Raw genomic sequence first — 21,645 nt, 5'->3', positions numbered from 1 at the left:
AAGTCAGGGCTGGATGGTTGAATAACCTGCACTTCTTGAACTCCCCTTGCAGTATTGTCTGCATGATAGGGTGCCTGTCGGTTGAAGTGGACAATTAATGGAGTATCTCTTGGTTTTTTGATCCTGTAGACTACATCGTTGATCCTTGTGACCACTTCATAAGGTCCATCCCAGGAAGTCTGCAACTTGGGAGAATATCCATGACATCGTTAAGGGTTGTACAACCAAACCTTGTCACCAGCCTGGTATGCTCCATGGTATGCTTAGATTCTATAGCATTGCTTCATCATGTCACTGGCATCCTGGGTGTTCGTGCAGACATTCTAATGAATTTTGTCCATCTTTTTCCGGGACTTGGTGATGTAGTCTTCCCGTTCCAGGTTCACATTGTATCTCTGCATAGGGGCTCTCTTCCTAGGCATAGGACCATTGGCAGATGCACATACTGTACAATTTCGGCACTAGTTCTTCACATCCTCCATTGAATTTGGCCAGTAGAACCTCTCTCGTACCTTTTCTAGGGTCTTGTGCACTCCAAAATGCCTACCAAAGATGCCATTATGTTTTTGTCTCAATACTTCTGGAATTCTCTTCCTTGGGACAATGATCAGAGTCGTCTCTGATCACCTGCATCATTCTCCATCACCCTCTTCAAGATTTCTCAATCTTTCACAATCGGATCCAATTGTGCCCAGATGGTCTTAACATGTGGTGACAATGGAGCTTCTACTTCCAGCTGGGTCTTCCTTGGGTAGTACGTTTCCAAAACCATAGGTGCTTTGAATCAGGATCTTCCTCCTGGTCCTTCAGCATTTCATCTCCTCCCCAGTAGTCTATGGCTGCAGTTATCCTGTTCACAGTTGCTTCCTCTCCATCCTGGCGTGAGCAGTGCTTCATTCCTTATCACAATCCACAATATCCTGCTTCTTGTCAAACATTGACTTTTTTGGGCACTTGCTTCAAAGATGACCTCACTCTCTCTCTGCAACCCCAACACTTTATCTCCTTCTTCTCGGTCCTGAGCCTTTCCAAGACCTTATTAATTATTTCCTCCATGAACTCATCATGATTTTTTGGGAGTTGTGCAACCTTGCAACCTTAAGAGGAGCCGCCACTGTTACTTATAACACTATAACACACAGAGGTAAACTAGAAACAACTGTAAACTGATAACTACCCAATAAATTACACAGAATTATCACAAGTGATAATTACATTAACTGTATAAATAACTCTATAAAAATTACTATCTGTCTATCACAGCAGAACTCTCTATAAGGGTCTGGAGGTGTGACAAAACGTCCGACCAATCGCAGTTCATGGAAACCACCAGAAGGTTTGAGAATGCGCTTGTCATTGCTTGATGGTTTCCTGCACCAAAACCGGAACACACTGGAATGATCTAGAAACCCCCAGCCTCCTCCGTGTTGATTACCAGAAGGTTCCAGAAAACCTCGCCTCTGTCATCCCTCTAAATGCCTCGTTCATAACATATCTCAGACAATGGAACCCTCCCACAAGGGACTCCCCACCAACAAAAGCCAAACGAATTTACTTTACTTTACATAACATTGGTCCTATTCTGGGAACATGAAATGTGAAATGAACATGGATTTTGACAAATCCTGTACCAGAAACTAGTTCCAGTACCAAGTTCCTGCCCCACAGTCGAAGCCTGGTAAATTGTGATACTTCAAATTTGAAGAACTCTCATTGGTCGATTGAATTGTAGTCTGCTCCTCTGCGCAAGTGCTGATAGCTTGTTTGTTAAGTTTGTTTACCATAGCATAGCCATTGAATACATAACCAACAAAATGATGTTTGATAACCATTCGTTCAATGAATTTTTCTCTATAAAAAATTTGAGAGTAATGGAGTGAAAAAATGCATGCTTTTCTAGACTGTAAGTTTAGGAATGTTTTCTAGATGGTAGCAGCCTTTGTTCATTTTCGCAGGTAATAAATGACTCATTTTGGTGTGAATCAACTTCATAAGTGCGTGCCTTCAAAGCTTGAACCAAAGATTTCAAAATGGCGGTCCATGAGAACATTTTGCACCAGCCACGTGATTAAAGAATTTACCACTGGAACTAGAACAATTTACCACTTTTTTGTGTTCCCAGACCGTGCCCATTATGTTCAATTTTGCCTCTACCATATTTCGCTTTCAACAAACAGTGCAACATTGTTTTTTTTTATGAATTCTCAAGGGAAGCTTGCTTTTCTTTATGTATGCTATAGTAGACTACTTTTATGAACTATTGCAAATAAAATGGTTTGTTCATTTTCAATATTGAATAGTGGATTAACAATATGCAGACTGAAAGTCAGGTGAATCATGATTATTTTCAGTTGAATAAAAATTTACTGGGAAGTTAAACGAAAATTTATGGGATTTCATTCAAGATATTTATGTTCAAGTCTCTGCATGCTTATAGCTTATATATTAACTATATCAATATAGAAGATTCTTAATAAGTTAATTAATGAATAATTGTATTCATAATTTTCTATCACAATGTCCAAAAATACTAGTTTCTTGAAAAATATAATCTTAATTCAATTATGTAGACCAAGCCACTTATCTTCATCATTATTTATTCATTGATTTGCAGTCATTCCAGTTTCATTGTATTCATCCAGATTTTAACTAATTGAAATATTTTATAAATTATGTTTATCACAGTGTATCGTATTCTAATAATTTCTTCTATATTTTGCAGGTGCGTGATCAGAGTCTCAAAAGAGTGAGTAATTTCCTTCAACTCTTCATTGTTGTTTCAATAGATAAATTATAATTTGAAAGGGTTTAGAGCCATGCAATTAATCCAATAAAAATCAAAGAATTCTAGATCTAGATATCCTTATTCGTTCATTAACACCTCCAATAATCATATTTCTATCTTCTATTAATTTATTCAAAGTCAATACTGTGTATAATCTATGGGAGTGAGAAAAATTTAATAATAAACTAACCAAATCATGCTAACAATCAATAATGTTAGTTAGAAAACTGATGGTTACAAAATTTTCACCAGTAGGAAAAAGATCTCAACCTTTGTATCTCCAAACCATATTTTATAAATTATATGTATTGATGTGATAATTGGCATCAGGTAAAAAGTTTTTATTCTTATGATATGCTTAAAAATGTTTTTACAGCTACTGAAGTACATTTGACATTTGAATATTTAAAAAGATTTCAGATTCCTTTTTCAAAGACAATCTCCCGGTACGCCTATTAATTTTAACCGTTATTAAATGACAATTAATCAAACAGTTAATGACAATTATCAATTAAATGACAATTAAAATGACAATGGAGTATTAATTTATGAATAGAATTTGGTGAATGCTCCTTGACATGTCTCATGTGAGAAACAGTGACTTGCACAGAAATCTATGCATCTCATTTTGTCCATACGGCACCATATCATCATGTCAAAACTGAGGCAAGCCAACTACTACAAAATGAGCATCATGATCATAATCATAATCATGAAGCTGAACAGAAGAAACCCTTTTGGACTACTGTAGTACAAAATCAAGTTATGATAGTGTATGCAGACTTGGCCCTTTGACCATCTCTACTATATTATGGAATTGTATATAATAAATTATTACTAGGTATAAGAGCTTATAAAATACTTCGTATATGGTCGAAGACCGGGACTATATAATTATGATGCTTACTGCTCTTATAACCTCAAATTCACGTGGGTCAGCAATGGGTGAACTGAACTTTTATAGTCTAAGATTGATAGAGAAATGAAAACAATTAATGATCATACATACACTAAGACTAGTGTTAATAACAATCATAAAAAATCTCAATGAATTAAATCCTCTACAAATAAATGAAAGTGGAGGGGAAATTTTCACTTATTTTTGCACTTTTTATTTTAGGCTATCCTGTTGACTTTGAAACCGCTGATTTAGACCAAGATATTAACTGTATAGTTGATATTTTATCCCAGTCATCTTGTGCAAAAAGGTCTTGGAGAAATATAGTGAATAGGGGTTTTCTCATCGCACTCTTTATCTGGGTATTGGTATTGGGAAATTTCCACTAAAAAATTTTTATACCCAGAAAGTTGGGAATCACTCCAAAAAATATAAGTCATCAAAAAATCCAAAAAATCCGTTTTAACAAAGAAAATAAAATTGTGTTCTTATCCTCTTTGGTTTTGCTAGCCTTTCAAAGTTCATTCGACTTTCAAGAAAATTACTACTTATTGTAAAAATACTGCTGATATACCATACAATCCAAACCAAAGAGTCATCAGAAGTGGTACAAATTAATTTTACAAGCTATAAATGTTTTTATTACAGTACCATAAGAAAGTTACAAGCAAATTATATAGATTTAATTTTACAAATTGCATACCTTTTTAGCTACAGTGTGTTTGTTTCATCATAGAGATTTTTAGTTAATCTTAACAATCTTCTTCATTCCAAACTTTGATCATTCATAGATTTATACCATGGAAAAATTGATAGTCTTCGTACCATTAACAAGAAACCCGAGGGAATGGAAGTCACGATTTTTTGCCGGAATTTTAGAACATATACAGAGTGGTTGAAAGGTCCGAGAACGGCTTAATATCTCATGCACAAAGGTTATTTGACTGTGGGTGTGATTGGGGATCCTACTCAAATTGAAAATACTACTTTACTATGACTTCAAAAATCTGGTCTGCCATCTTGGATCCGTCATATTGAATGCAACTTTATTTTTTTTAATAGGAAGGTGGTCATGCAATACATGATTTCAATCCAAATTAAAAAAAAAAGAATGGCAAAAACTGCATATCGATATCTCAAACCGTTTAGAAGATATTCACATTATTAATCAATTGGGCGCAATTGATTTATCCCAGCTCTGAAAAAATTCTCCAAAATAGCACCTTTACCATCTAACTTGTAGCTGGGAAGGCCTCCACGGGGTGCGCCTGGATTCCCAAATCAGGATGGAGATCTGAATTTGGGGAACTGAATCGAATCAAAGGGTGCCTTGGCGGACGGGAGACCCATCATATAGATCCAGGGTGAGAGGGTTGTCATTCTTGTGATGATGGCCTCCAAACGACTGGATCTGTGAGTCTGCTGGGCGGGTGTTTTTGGTATTTGTGATAAGGTTAGCAATGATTGCATCATTTTATGTGGTTGCCTGTACTTTAACAGATTGTGCATAAGGTTATATGAGTTGATGTTGGGAGATACCTCCTGAAGCTCATTCTTGCTGACCGGACACATTATGTCTCCCGGTCAATCAGGCCAAAACAGTTCCTATCAGGGCTAAAAAAGACAAAGGCTAAATCCAGCTGCTAAAAATCTATGGATTGGATAATTGAATATAGAAGCCATTTCCAGGGCTAAAGCAGATATTTGCAGAAGAATGATGTCTGATAAAAAAGTAGATATTATCCTACAGCAAGAGACACATGTGCCTGTCACCAAGGGAAAAAGACCCTGGATATCCCTGGATATACTCTCGTAAACTTCTTGAGTCATGACAAGCATGGTCTAGCTACTTATGTGAAATCAAACAAGACTCATTTATGCAGTACAGTTGAGAGTAACAGCCGTTGTATTGTAATCAATTTTCAATCTATCACTATATACAATGTAGATAAACCACCTTCAGAAAGATGGAATGACTTGGCTTTACCTCTCCCAGAGCACCCTACTTTGTATATTGGGGATTTCAATTCACATAGCTCCATGTGGGGGTATAGGGAAGAGAATGCAGATGGAGCAGACATTATAAGATGGGCAGAAATGTGCAACAAACTATACATTGATATTTGATGCTAAACAGAGCCCTTCATTCCACTCTGCCCGATGGGGAACAATATCTTCCCCTGACCTATAATTTGTCTCCAGTGGGGAAAATGATCTGCCTCTTCCAGCTCAGACAAAAGTGCTGTCTAAATAGATAGGTCTCTCACTCCCAATAATACAAAACCCCGATATACCAAGATGGAATCTTCGCAAAGCAAACTGGCAACTATTCTAGAACGAGGTAGAAAAGACAATACACAGAATTCCGGTGAGTATTGATAATTACAAACGATTTGTCGGCTTCATTCTTGCAGCAGCCAAGAAAGCAGCACCCAGGGGTCACAGGGGTCATGTATCCCTTGTTGGAATGAGAGCTGCAATGCCCTAATGGAAGAGTATAATTCCTCACATAGTAATAAGACAGCTCAGAACTTGATGAAGAGTCTTGATAAGGAAAGGCTCAATCGGTGGATTGCAGCTATGGAGGAAATGAATTTCACACACTCCAGCAGGAAATCATGGAACTTGCTATGCAAACTGGGGGCTGCAAGTTCAATATACCACACAACATTTAAAGCCATGCCTGACAAAATTTCAGAAAAGATTGAACAAAATTCAGGTCCCAGTATACCACAGAGTAAAAAAGCTGCACTGAAAAGGCGTCTCAGGAGAGCACTGAATGAGTGTGGTGAGAGATCGGCATTTGTGAACCCAATTACTTCTGAAGAAATAATTGAAGCAATAAAGAGAATCAAGTATGGGAAATCACCTGGAGCTGATGGTCTAATGCCGGCTTAATATCTCATACAAAAGGTAATTTGATGGTGGGTGTGATCGAGGATCCTACTCAAATTGAAAATACTACTTTACTATGACTTCAAAAATCTGGTCCGCTATCTTGGATCCGCCATATTGAATGCAACTTTATTTTTTAAATGAGAAGGTTGTCATGCTATACATTATTTCGATACGACATTTCAAGAGAAAATTAATGGTGAAAACCACACATCGATATCTCAAACCGTTCAGAAGATATTCACATTATTAATCAATACCACTTATGTATTTCATTTCTGATATGCATGGTATTGATTAATAATGTGAATATCTTCTGAACGGTTTGAGATATCGATGTGTGGTTTCCACCATTAATTTTCTCTTGAAATTTCGTATCGAAATAATGTATAGCATGACAACCTTCCCATTTAAAAAATAAAGTTGCATTCAATATGGCGGATCCAAGATAGCGGACCAGATTTTTGAAGTAATAGTAAAGTAGTATTTTCAATTTGAGTAGGATCCTCGATCACACCCACCATCAAATTACATTTTTGTATGAGATATTAAGCCGTTCTCAGACTTTTTCCTCTCCTTTCCGCTTTGAATAATATTGATTAATTATGTGAATATCTTCTAAACGGTTTGAGATATCGATATGCGGTTTTTGCCATTCTTTTTTTTCAATTTGGATTGAAATCATGTATTGCATGACCACCTTCCTATTTAAAAAAATTAAGTTGCATTCAGTATGGCGAATCCAAGATGGCGGACCAGATGTTTAAAGTCATAGTAAAGTAGTATTTTCAATTTGAGTAGGATCCCCAATCACACCCACCATCAAATAACTTTTGTGTATGAGATATTAAGCCGTTTTCGGATTTTCCACCAACCCTGTATAACTTTAACCATATAAGGAATCTTGTGAGTGAAACCATTCTCTATCAAATTTCTTTTCAAACATCAAATGGCTTTAATAAATGAATATGAAAATAAATGTTTTATAGACAATGCTGGGGCTTTAGGGCCTATTTCTTTTTTATTAAGGGCCGTTTGTTCAGTGTAAGTCTAAGCTAAAGCTTAAACTAAATCTGGATTTTTTTTGTTTAAACTAAAATTCCGCATGCACAGTATCAGTTTAAACTATGGGAAAGTTTAAACCAAATAATTTGGATTAACTTGACATCTGTAAAGATTTGATGGGGAAACAGCTTTCGACTTTTGTCAAAACTTTTTCGACAGTTGTTTTTATTGCTTCTGTAGATGATAATAATTATTTAGGTTATAGTGATTCATTATTTGAATGTAAAAATAATTATAATGGAGGAATTGATAGACGTTTTTAATGCGATTGAAAAAGATGACTGCGAAGAAATTTTGAAACAGAAAAAATTGGACAAAAACGAATAATAAATTGAAATTTCTGGGATTATAGAGAATCTTCTTTACGGTTTTGCTTGAGTAAAGCAACTGCCAATTAGTAGGCCTATTTGATTGAATATTCACTTGATAGAAATTAAGACAATTTTTAACAGTGGTAATTTGATTAGAAAACATGTTTTTAATAACACATAACTGAGATATTTTGCTTTCGAGAGATTTCTAATAAACGAGAAAGACCGTAGTAGATTCAAGAGTAACAATATAACTTTTTTATCTTACATTCTAAAATATATTTTTTTGATGCCAGCTAAACATAAGTTTTTGAAGAATTTTTTGATCGCTTTTCACTTTTATTACCGTACAGCATACAACTCTGTGGATTTTGAACAAGAAAATAGTAGCTACATAACCTCAATTTACTGATCGTTTGCAAACAAATAACAAATTTCCTGTAAAAATCAGTCTTCCTGATATTATAAACAATGACATTCTATTACCAACTTAACGATAAACTAGTTTAACTTAAACTGGATCAGTAAATGCACTGAGAAAACCGATTCAAGTTTTAACTTTCAGATTAACTTCAACTCGATTAACTTAATCGAGTTTAGCAATCTATACTGTGCAAACGACCCCAAGAAAGGCCAATTCCAATTACACAAATTGATTGAACTCTCAGATTTTAATACAGTGACCATTTGTCTATAGAACAAAGTATTGATGTCATAATAGACAGAGCAATGACAAACTAACAATAGGTTTCCATCTGAAACACAAAAAGAGAACAATATTGTATTGTACTACAAGACATGTTACATTTCCTTATACTGTAAATTCAGCTTACACTGGTTGCAGTGAGATTGCCTGATTCGAGAATTAATCATTAGAGAAAAGGTTGATAATAACCACCGAAGGAGAAGTTTGTGTTTTGCTCCAGGAGTTGACTCATAAAACTATAGTTCTTCTAAAACTATATTCGCCAAACAACTACAGTGGAAGGAAGCGTGGATGATTCTTGGAGCATCTCAAGTAAGTATGAAAAGTTTCATTATCTTCATACATGATATATTACAGAACTAGCCGTCAGGCTCGCTTCGCTCGCCATATCCGTCCATATCGTCCAGAGATGAGATCAGCGAGCTCGCTTCGCTCGCCTGCATTTTTCATTTGAGCATACTTCATTCCATCAGAAAGTCAAAGTACTGAGAAAACGCAGAAAAGCTGAGAAAACGCTGATTTTGGGCGTATCTTTGATGAAATATTAAATTCACCTCATCACAACATTTTTAGACCCTACCTAAACCTCTGTCTAAAATTTGGACATTTTCTGTCTATTACTTGATGAAAGAACTGAGAAAACGCAAAAAACGCTCATTTTGGACGTATCTTTGGCGTTATTTCAAATTCCTTCTAACATAACATTATTACACCCTAGCTTAGCTTCTGTACTAAATTTGAACAATTTCTGTTCATTTGTTCTCGATAAATGTGAGAAAAAGCAAAAAAGCGCTGGAAAAACGCTTATTTTGGGCGTATCTTTGACGTTATTGCAAATTCCTTCTAACACAACATTATTGCTGAGCTTCTGTTCTAAATTTGAACATTTTCTGTTCATTTGTTCTCGATAAAGCTGAGAAAGCGCTTAAAAATGCTGGAAAAATGCAGATTTTGGGCGTATCTTTGGAAACTTTTCCAAATCCGTTGTTAGTGCGCCTCTAAAGGGCCAACTGAACATACCTACCAAATTTGAACGTGTTTGGTCCGGTAGATTTTTAGTTCTGCGAGTGAGTGAGTGAGTGAGTGAGTCAGTCAGTCAGTCAGTGAGTCAGTGAGTGAGTGTCATTTCGCTTTTATATATAAAGATCTTGCTGATTTGAAACGTTAATTAGAAAAAGTTAAAACACTTCACTTGGCTACTTTTGTACAAATTAATAAAAACAATATAAACACTTGTTATACCCTTTATTATTAAAGCTTTTATATTTCTAAGTTTTTAATAATAAAGGGTTCTACAAGTTTTTATATTGTTTTTTTAATTTTTATAAAAAGCAGTACAAAATAGTTATTTGTGCAACTAGTGCGCGCGGCAGGGTGGTGGTAGGCTCAAGAGTGAGAATGCTAAGAGTGACAAGGCTAAGTTTGTCACTGATGAAGGGGGGGGTTGGGAATGTTGGAATGATGCATTTGGAGAGGCAGGTTATTTTGGAAGTGGAATTTGTACATGGAAGAAAGTTTTTCAAGGTGAGAGTTTCTGTTTTTCTCTAGAGCACAATCTGATTTTTAAAGGATTTCATCACAAATATTGGATAGGGAAGGATCATTGTGAAGATTAACCAGTTTTAAGAAAATAAAGATATTGTCAAATTTCACAAGAAATTTATTAAAAACTTTAAAACAGGACCATTGTTTCACGTAGTTTACCAACGCATCATCAGCTGTACTGAGGAATGAGGATACAGAAACATTCTTAACCTAATCTTAGTAGTCTAGAGCTCCTAAATAATTGTGTGGCAATATTTATAACTAAAGTAATGAATATTATACATAATATTAAAATATATAGGTTACACCTTTTTAATTATTTTCTAGGTAAAATTAAATTTTCTTTCAATAAAAGGGATGATTTTTTTTTTTTAAATGACAACTCTATACAGCTGATCTCTTACTCTGTCTCTGACTTGGAGACTGACTATCATGTCTTTGGCATTTGGCTTGACAAACTATAGGCTATTTGAGAAAAAATTTACTTGAAAGGTTATATTATTTTCAAACCTTTCAAAAATTACAGCAAAATAAAGTTTAACACAAATTTCAATGATAATAATGAGTTGAATTCCAATGTCCTAAATTCAATACAACAGTCCTATAATGGTTCTATTATATTATGTAGGTACCGAACTGCGCACGCACAGGATGAGTGAACAGGCTTTCATGTATCTCTGTATTTAAAGGCTCCGTGAACTTGTAGTGCACAAGTCAGAAAAAATTTGAAAAAAATTGACAATAGACTACGAATTTTATGTCAGCAGAATATCCAAAAATTAAATTTTGTACAAGCACCGTTTTTTCTACACGCATTTGAAGTCACGGTCAAGGTCATTTTCCAATGCTAATTTCCCTATGCTGGAAGTGTGAACTTGTAGTGCACATGTCAGAAAAAAATCCGAAAAAATTGACAATAAACTACGAATTTTGTGTCGTCTGAATATACAAAAATCGAATTTTGTACAAGCACCGTTTTTTAATTAGACGCTTTTGAAGATGGAGTCAAGGTCATACATATCATTGATTATTTCCCTATGCTGGCTACCTGCCAGCTACGCTACCGCTCATGCAGGCAGTATATATGCAGGCGTGATAGTACGATTTGTATTACTTTGAATTAATAAAATACTGTATCCAAGTAGAAAAGATGATCTATTGAATCATCATCAACCACAAATGAAAAAAAATTCAAAAGTTTATTACCATTTATAGGTATCCTCTTGGGAATTCTTGAATACTTAACCACAAAAGTCAAGTGCATGGCATTTCTTCCGTTATTCTGGCCTGAAAGCAATTTTGAACATATGCAGAATCATTCCTGATCAGGAATGAATTTTGTACAAGCACAGTTTTCACAAAAAAAAAACCAAAGTTTATTACCGTTTATAGGTATCCTCTTGGGAATTCTTGAATAATCAACCACAAAAGTCAAGTGCATGTCATTTTTCCTGTTATTCTGGAGTAAATGCAATGTTCAACATATATTAAATCATTCCTGATCAAGAATGAATTTTGTACAAGCACAGTTTTCACGAAAAAAAATTCCAAAGTTTATTACCAGTTATAGGAATCCTCTTGGGAATTCTTGAATAATCAACCACAAAAGTCAAGTACATGGTATTTCTCCTGTTATTCTGGGCTGAATGAGATGATTGACATATATAAATTCAATCCTGATCACAAATGAATTCTGTACATGCACAGTTCTCACGAAAAAAAATATCAAAGTACAATATTTGTGATAGTGATACTATGAGGAATTCATCGAAAATCAACCACAAAAGTCAAGTACATGGCATTTCTTGTGTTATTATATCCTGAGTGCGATGTTGAACATAGAGAATTGAATCTGATTTTGAATAAATTTTCTACAAGCACAGTTTTCACGAAAAAAAATTCCAAAGTTTATTACCATTTATAGGTATCCTCTTGGGAATTCTTGAATAATCAACCACAAAAGTCAAGTGCATGGCATTTTTCCTGTTATTCTGGAATGAATACGATTGTGTTCATATACAGAATCAATCCTGATCACGAATGAATTTTTTACAAGCACAGTTTTCACGAAAAGAAATTTCAAAGTTCAATATCAGTAATAGTGTTACTAAAGGTAATTCTTGAATAATCAACCACAAAAGTCAAGTGCGAGGCATTTCTTCTGTTATTCTGGACTGAATGTTATATTGAACATATATGGTATCATTTCTGATTTTGAATGAATTTTGTACAAGCACAGTTCTCACGAAAAATAGTTCCAAAGTTTATTACCAGTTATAGGTATCCTCTTGGGAATTCTTGAATAATCAACCACAGAAGTCAAGTGCATGGCATTTCTTCTGTTATTCTGGATTGAATGCAATGTTGAACATATAAGGTATCATTTCTGATTTTGAATGAATTTTGTACAAGCACAGTTTCCATGAAAAAAAATTTCAAAAGTTTAATACCAGTTATAGGTATCCTCTTGGGAATTATTGAATAATCACCCACAAAAGTCGAGGGCATGACACTTCTCCTGTTATTCTGGAATGAATATGATTGTGTTCATATACAGAATCAATCCTGATCACGAATGAATTTTTTACAAGCACAGTTTTCACGAAAAGAAATTTCAAAGTTCAATATCAGTAATAGTGTTACTAAAGGTAATTCTTGAATAATCAACCACAAAAGTCAAGTGCATGGCATTTCTCCTGTTATTCTGGAATGAATATGATTGTGTTCATATATAGAATCATTCCAGATCAGGAATGAATTTTGTACAAGCACAGTTTTCACAGAAAAAAAATCCAAAGTTTATTACCAGTTATAGGTATCCTCTTGGGAATTCTTGAATAAACAACCACAAAAGTGAAGTGCATGGCATTTCTTCTGTTATTTTTGACTGAATGCAATGTTGAACATTGATGTTATCATTTCTGATCTTGAAAGAATCTTGTACAAGCACAGTTTTCACGAAAAAATAATCCAAAGTTTAATACCAGTTATAGGTATCCTCTTGGGAATTATTGAATAATCAACCACAAAAGTCAAGTGCATAGCATTTTTCCCATTATCCTTAACTCAATGCGATTGTAAACATATACAAAATCAATCCTCATCACGAATGAATTTTGTACAAGCACAGTTCTCATGGAAAAAAAAATTCTTGAATAATCAACCACAGAAGTCAAGTGCATGGCATTTCTTCTGTTATTCTGGATTGAATGCAATGTTGAACATATATGGTATCATTTCTGATTTTGAATGAATTTTGTAAAAGCACAGTTCTCACGAAAAATAGTTCCAAAGCTTAATACCAGTTATAGGTATCCTCTTGGGAATTCTTGAATAATCAACAATGAAAGTCAAGTGCATGGCATTACTTCTGTTATCCTGGACTAAATACGATTGTGTACATATATAGAATCAATCTTGATCACGAATGAATTTTGTACAAGCACAGTTTCCATGAAAAAAAATTTCAAAAGTTTAATACCAGTTATAGGTATCCTCTTGGGAATTATTGAATAATCACCCACAAAAGTCAAGGGCATGACATTTCTTCTGTTATTCTGGAATGAATACGTTTGTGTTCATATACAGAATCAATCCTGATCACGAATGAATTTTTTACAAGCACAGTTTTCACGAAAAGAAATTTCAAAGTTCAATATCAGTAATAGTGTTACTAAAGGTAATTCTTGAATAATCAACCACAAAAGTCAAGTGCAAGGCATTTCTTCTGTTATCCTGGACTAAATACGATTGTGTGCATATATAGAATCAATCTTGATCACGAATGAATTTTGTACAAGCACAGTTTCCATGAAAAAAAATTTCAAAAGTTTAATACCAGTTATAGGTATCCTCTTGGGAATTATTGAATAATCACCCACAAAAGTCAAGTGCATGGCATTACTTCTGTTATCCTGGACTAAATACGATTGTGTACATATATAGAATCAATCTTGATCACGAATGAATTTTGTACAAGCACAGTTTTCACGAAAAAAACTTCAAAAGTTTATTACCAGTATAGGTATCCTCTTGGGAATTATTGAATAATCACCCACAAAAGTCAAGGGCATGACATTTCTTCTGTTATTCTGGAATGAATATGATTGTGTTCATATACAGAATCAATCCTGATCACGAATGAATTTTTTACAAGCACAGTTTTCACGAAAAGAAATTTCAAAGTTCAATATCAGTAATAGTGTTACTAAAGGTAATTCTTGAATAATCAACCACAAAAGTCAAGTGCAAGGCATTTCTTCTGTTATCCTGGACTAAATACGATTGTGTGCATATATAGAATCAATCTTGATCACGAATGAATTTTGTACAAGCACAGTTTCCATGAAAAAAAATTTCAAAAGTTTAATACCAGTTATAGGTATCCTCTTGGGAATTATTGAATAATCACCCACAAAAGTCAAGGGCATGACATTTCTTCTGTTATTCTGGAATGAATACGATTGTGTTCATATACAGAATCAATCCTGATCACCAATGAATTTTTTACAAGCACAGTTTTCACGAAAAGAAATTTCAAAGTACAATATCAGTAATAGTGTTACTAAAGGTAATTCTTGAATAATCAACCACAAAAGTCAAGTGCGAGGCATTTCTTCTGTTATTCTGGACTGAATGTAATATTGTACATATATAGAATCATTCCAGATCAGGAATGAATTTTGTACAAGCACAGTTTTCACAAAAAAAATTCAAAAGTTTATTACCAGTTATAGGTATCCTCTTGGGAATTCTTGAATAATCAACCACAGAAGTCAAGTGCATGGCATTTCTTCTGTTATTTTTGACTGAATGCAATGTTGAACATTGATGTTATCATTTCTGATCTTGAATGAATCTTGTACAAGCACAGTTTTCACGAAACAATTTCCAAATTTTATTACCATTTATTGGTATCCTCTTGGGAATTCTTGAATCCAACAACAACAAAAGTGAAGTGCATGGCATTTCTTCTGTTATTTTTGACTGAATGCAATGTTGAACATCGATGTTATCATTTCTGATCTTGAATGAATCTTGTACAAGCACAGTTTTCACGAAAAAAAATTCCAAATTTTATTACCATTTATAGGTATCCTCTTGGGAATTCTTGAATAATCAACCACAAAAGACAAGTGCATGGCATTTCTCCTGTTATTCTGGACTAAATGCAATGTTGAACATATAAAGAATCATTCCAGATGAGGAATGAATTTTGTACATTCACAGTTTTCACGAAAAAAAATTCCAAAGTTTATTACCAGTTATAGGTATCCTCTTGGGAATTCTTGAATAATCAACCACAAAAGTCAAGTGCATGCATTTCTCCTGTTATTCTGGATTGAATGCAATGAGGAACATATATTGTATCATTTATAGTTTTGAATGAATTTTGTACAAGTACGGTTTTCACGAAAAAAATTCCAAATTTTAATACCAGTTATATGTATCCTATTGGGAATTCTTGAATAATCAACCACAAAAGTCAAGTGCATGGCATTTCTCCTGTTATTCTGGACTAAATGCAATGTTGAACATATAAAGAATCGTTCCTGATCAGGAATGAATTTTGTACAAGCAGAGTTTTCACGAAAAAAAATTCCAAAGTTTATTACCAGTAATAGGTATTCTCTTGGGAATTCTTGAATAATCAACAACAAAAGTCAAGTGCATGACATTCCACCTGTCATTATGGATTGAATGCAATAGTCAACTTATGAAGAATCATTCCTGATCACGAATGAATTTTGTACAAGTACAGTTTCACAAAAAAAATTCAAAGTTCAATACTGGTAATAGTGATACTATGGGGAATTCTTCAGAAATCAACCACAAAAGTCAAGTGCATGGCATTTCTTCTGTTATTATGGACTTAATACAATGTTGAACATATATAAAATCATTTCTGATCACGAATGAATTCTGTACAAGCTCAGTTTTCACGATAACGAATATTTCAGTATTCAATATTAGTATTAGTGATACTATGGGGAATTCTTGAATAATCAACCATAAAAATCAAGTGCATTGCATTTCTCCTATTATTATGGACTGAATGCAATGTTGAACATATATAGAATCATTTCTGATCATGAATGTATTTTGTACAAACACAGTTTTCACGAAAACGAAAATTTCAATGTTCAATATTAGTAATAGTCATACTATGGGGAATTCTTGAATAATCAAGCACAAAAGTTGTGGCACACCTCTCCTTCTCTCTTCAAGAGTTGAAGAGGATTGCGCTCTTCCGAACCTAGTTCTTTCACAATACCGGGTACAATTTTTGACCCAAACACTGGATATGTACCATTTAGGTACTTCTGAAACGTTCCATTCAGTTCGGGGGAAAATGACTCTTATTGTTATATAATGTAATAAAAATGATGTTGGAGGTTTGGTAAGACAAACAACTATTGATTCCAATGATAGTATTTATTCTACTGGCATCTTTAGCCCAAAGTACAAGAATGATTTTGCATTGAAATTGTATATATCCCATCATTTAAGGTCTCAATACTACATTTACAAAGGAGAAGTGACTCATAAAAACTAACTAGACCCTTATAACTACTAAATGATTATGAAATAAAATAGATTTCATACCCAAATTTCATACCCCAAACAATATTGATGTTTCCTTTACCAGCTCTCAGACAAGAAGGATGAGCCATGAAAAACCCTCCAAAAAGACATTCTAACCTCAAAATTGAATAAAATATATTATGACAAATGATTAATTCTTTCAATTTTGATTAGGATAAAGTAAATGATAATCCATTGTGAATATTTTTATATTAGTTTTTTGGTTTAAGTTTGTAATAAAGAATGAATTAATTTAGTTACATTTCATATATACTCAATATTTGTGCAGTTGCAGTTTACTTAATGTTTTTGGTCATGTTATATTATAAATATTATTTAGTCCTATTTTAAGTTGTTCTAATAAATATTCAATTATAATAACATTGATTACATTATTTCAATTCATTGTACTTAACTTGTAAAGTTTTTGAGTGGCGCGCGGTTTGAATGTTCACATTACAAATGCCCCCTCTTCAGTTAAAAAAAAAAATTGTTGACTGAATTTTTTTTAAAATATACAAAAGTTTGATTCAAAAGTTCCAGTATACTCCTTTTTCAGTTGAACGATTTTTTTTATCAACATTTAATTCTTTTTTAAGTGATGAATCTAAAAACTAACTAACTAGAAGTTGGTTGCATCAACATTGAACCAAAAGACAAGTAGACTCTTGAAGTTCATTGAATTGATGAACCAACGTGCCCACAGTTAGTTGTCATAGTAGCAATTTGATTAGCTGGAGAGACAGTTATGGACTGCACGTTGTTTAAATAACTCTGTATATAGGATTAACCATTATAGGCATAATCGGAACTGGAGTGGTGAATGTACTAAGTTCTCAATCATCATTATACAGCACAGGCAACACAGTAAGAAAAATGACTAATGAAATGAAAAATCACTGATCTGTGCTTGTACAAAACTCATTCGTGATCAGGAATGATTTCATATATGTTTAACATTGCATTTAGTCGATAATAACAGGAAAAATGCGATGCACTTGACTTTTGTGGTAGATTATTCAAGAATTCTTCATAGTATCACTATTACTGATATTGAACTTTAAAATTTTTTCGTGAAAACTGTGCTAGTACACAATAAATTTGAGGTAAGGAATCTATACTCATGAAATTCTTATCTCACTGACTCACTGATCACGATTTCTGGATAACTAATGGATGGATTGCAACAAAACTTAGAATATAGCTTCCTTATATGTCCTAGGTGCTCACTAAGAAATCTTTTGACGATATTTCAACTCTAAGGGTGGTATTTAAGGGTTTAAAGTTCGTCTTTTAGCATGTATATTCTTCTTCTCCTAAACTCTTAATTATAATTGAAATGTCCATATCATATGTTACTATAGAACTATAATCTAGAGAGAGTACCTATTCGAAACAGTTGATAACTGGTGACCAATTAATAATTTTGTCAGGTTGGCATTAAGTTGAGATTATTTCATTAGGTTGGCACCAAGTTGAAGAATTAATTGAAATGCATTTATCGAGAACAAATTGATTGGGCACTGCTGCTCCAATCAGAGCTATTCCTGGGAGTATAGATGATTTTTATTTTTCACTAGCAGGTAACCCGTGCTTCGCAAGGGTCTATTTTAAAACTCAACAAACTGAAAATTTGACGTAATAAAATCTAGAAGAATTGAAAATTATAGGCCTATAAGAATCCTCGGTTGATTAAGAATTTATATGCAACATTTCAAGTAAATCATTAGTTCAGACGTGATGATGCGTTAAACATAATTTTCCTATCCTTTACACATGTATACGTGTATAGGCTAAGCCAGTTCTTTCCTTCATTATAGTATAGAAGATGATTGGTACATGGATTATATATCAGTATCTTTGAATTTTGAATAACTTTTGAAAGGTTTGAGATATTGATGTGCTGTTTTCACCATACTTTCACCATATTTTCTCTTGAAATCCTGCATCGAAATCATGTATCATATGACCACCTTCCAATTTAAAAAAAATGAAGTTGGATTAAAAATGGTTCAAAAATTGTGGACAAAATTTGGGTGTGTCGGAAAACCTGTTTTTATTAATTGAATAGGATTCCCAATCATACCTATCTTCTTATTTCCCTTTTAAAAGAAATGTTCAGCTGCTTTCATACAACAACTGGAAGCATGATAAATTGAAAACTTAATTTTTAATTTCGACCATATGATTTGGTGATTTATTTTATTTTTTTATGAAATCGTATATACCATAATGAAATTTGAACATTAATTCTGAAAAATCTAGAAGGAAAATTGAAATGTGGGCTTCCAGGTGCACGAGATTGATATTTTTAGAATCTATGTGCAAAATTTGGAGATCTAAATCTTTCCCGTTTCTCCGGTATGCAATCCACAAGTTGACATGTTTTGATGCGAACAAACGAACAAACACAACCCTACTCTCTCTTATTATATAGATAAAACAAACTTTTATGGCGGGACTTGCTCCCTATCAATTGATCCTATTCTATCAAGACTAATTTTGTTTGTATATCCAATAGATCGCGAAAACTACTTAAACAATTTCGATGAAATTTTAATAATTCAGTATTATATATGGAGGGTATTTTTAAAACTTCAGAAGTGTCCGTCGTGGAATCTGTTTGCAAAGAATGAGGAAATTCAGCCAAAATTTAACTTGGGGAATGAAAGGGGCTATTTATTAAAGCGGCCAAATAGCTGTTGCTGCTTTTCCTAATGTAAAAATATTTTCCATAGAAGTAAGGCGCTTTTCACATGAATCAATTATTCCCAAACATTGATTGTTCAGCCAAAGAAAATAGAAGGTAGCTTTCGATAAAAATATTGGAGAACATGCTCACAGTTCGTTGATATTCACTTGAAACTGTCAGTATTTTTTTTTCAGTATTTAAACAGGGGTATTTTAAAAAACTTTCTAAAATATTTAACTTGGGCAAAAGAGAGGGGTTATTTATTGAAACGGCCAAATAGCTGTTGTTGCTTTTCCTAATGTGAAAATATCTTGCATAGAAGTAAGGCGCTTTTCCCATGAATCAATTATTCCCAAACATTGATTGTTTTACTAAAGAGAATATAAGGTAGCTTTCGATAAAAATATTGGAGAATGTGTATAACAGTTCGTTGACTGTCAGTATTCCTCATTAATAGCATCAATGCTCCCCTTTCAAACAATGCTGACACATTGATGTAAATCTTACCATAATCTGGTTACTTTAGATCAGATGAAGAAAATAATGTTGATGATCGCTACTGTTTCAATTTCAATCATGTTTGACATTTCTGTTTTTGATGCCAGCTGTTATTATCATGTGAAATTAAGCTCTCATTGAATGAAATCATAATCATTGAAGTCAATAATTATACTAAGAAAGCGATTTGCTTAAATATGTGTTTGTGGATATATGTATCTATATCTGACGGATCTCAAAAACGGCTCTAACGATTTTGATTGAATCAGGAATATATTGTGCTTGCAATGAAAAACATTATTTTGGAACAAATCTCAACTCTGATAATTCGTTCAACTACCAAGAGAAAGGATTATTGGTCCCTCAAGTAGCAGCTGGTCCGAAAAAAGTTTTCCATAGTCTGTTGAAAACGTAAGAAAGTGTGAGCAAATAAAAAACATTATAATAGCTGTAGTTGAGTTACCAAATTTGGCGACCTTATTTCAAAACATTGCAGTATTGTGGAACATCAGGAAGAATAGGTTCAGAAAGTGACCGGATGATAGCAAAAGAAATTTAGAATCGATCTCTCCAAACATTTATGGTAGTTGAATGTAATGTTCATTGTGAGATGATAGAAATGTAACTAATTTCTTCAGCTTCTGTTGTATTGTTTTCTCTGTTGCTCTATGTTTGTACGCAGCCATGGCCTTGAGAGAGGAAGTGGCAATGTCTGTTAATTCATAATCCGGACTAAATACCACGAGAACCAATCAGAGAAGCCTTCTATCAAAAAAACCTGCTCTGATTAATTCTCATGGAATTTAATCCTGATTGAAATTGATCATGCTTTTCTGCTACTGGGCCTGATATTTTCATGTTTCAAAATCAGCTACTAAATCGAAAAAACATAATATTCCATCAGCTGCTCCTATTTCCTTTCATGATGTTATTATGACACAAGACTAACCTATTGATATTGATAGATCATAAGTAAATTCTAAAGTTGTCAATTTAGATAGAAATTAAATTGAGTTACATCTTAGTTTAAATCCAATCGCCATCCTTAAGCTTTTGGTTTCAAGCTAAGATCAAAGAAAGAAATCATATAATGGTAGTCAACAATCAAAGCGATTGAATGAACTCTATTCAGATTTATGCAAATTCACATTAAAATGATCCCAATTTAATATTTATGATTGTAGAGTTTAGGACATGTGGAATCAGCCACAATAAATGCTATAGCATTATGAATGGAATCTTATGTATGAATGGACTTCCATGGAAGAAAGAATCAGTGCATTGGCTGCTTTTACACTTTTGGATGAGTGAAACGAAAAGTAAGCAACATGCTATGCCAAAAATTCCAGAATAAGCAAGAGATCCATGGATACCAGAGTCATCAAATTCTGAATCAACCTAATTTGGAATTTAATCTTCAATTGCCAAAGCAAAAATAACATGATCACTGCTTATCTGATAACTGTCAACAAGAAATATTAATTCCCAATGATAAAGTTGAGGGCGACTCTTAAGCCCCGCCCCATATCCTACAAAATTCCCTGCAATTAGACTATTCTTCTACAGAGCACTTCCAACACATCAATTAATTATTTGAATGATTTGACACAATAATTCTCATGCCAAGTTGTGGCCTAATCTCAAAAACGATTATAACAATTTTGG

At 33.6% G+C, this 21,645-nt stretch overlaps 2 protein-coding genes across 4 annotated transcripts in view; both read left to right on the top strand.

The window, feature by feature from the left end:
- The window catches only part of LOC111062828 (inositol-pentakisphosphate 2-kinase), a 216,739-nt gene that overhangs the window by 6,436 nt on the left and 188,658 nt on the right, over window positions 1–21,645 (top strand). The window contains exon 2 of the mRNA XM_039443125.1: window positions 2,723–2,746. The gene's annotated coding sequence lies outside the window, so the exon portion shown is untranslated. The remainder of the gene's footprint in view (window positions 1–2,722; window positions 2,747–21,645) is intronic.
- The window catches only part of LOC120354947 (protein BTG2-like), a 196,062-nt gene that overhangs the window by 77,837 nt on the left and 96,580 nt on the right, over window positions 1–21,645 (top strand). The window lies entirely within an intron of this gene.

This window comes from Nilaparvata lugens, chromosome X (assembly GCF_014356525.2).
Source record: "Nilaparvata lugens isolate BPH chromosome X, ASM1435652v1, whole genome shotgun sequence".
Lineage (NCBI taxonomy): Eukaryota > Metazoa > Arthropoda > Insecta > Hemiptera > Delphacidae > Nilaparvata > Nilaparvata lugens.
Note: the sequence above shows the minus strand (reverse complement) of the source record. Positions and strands in the feature narration are given on the sequence as shown.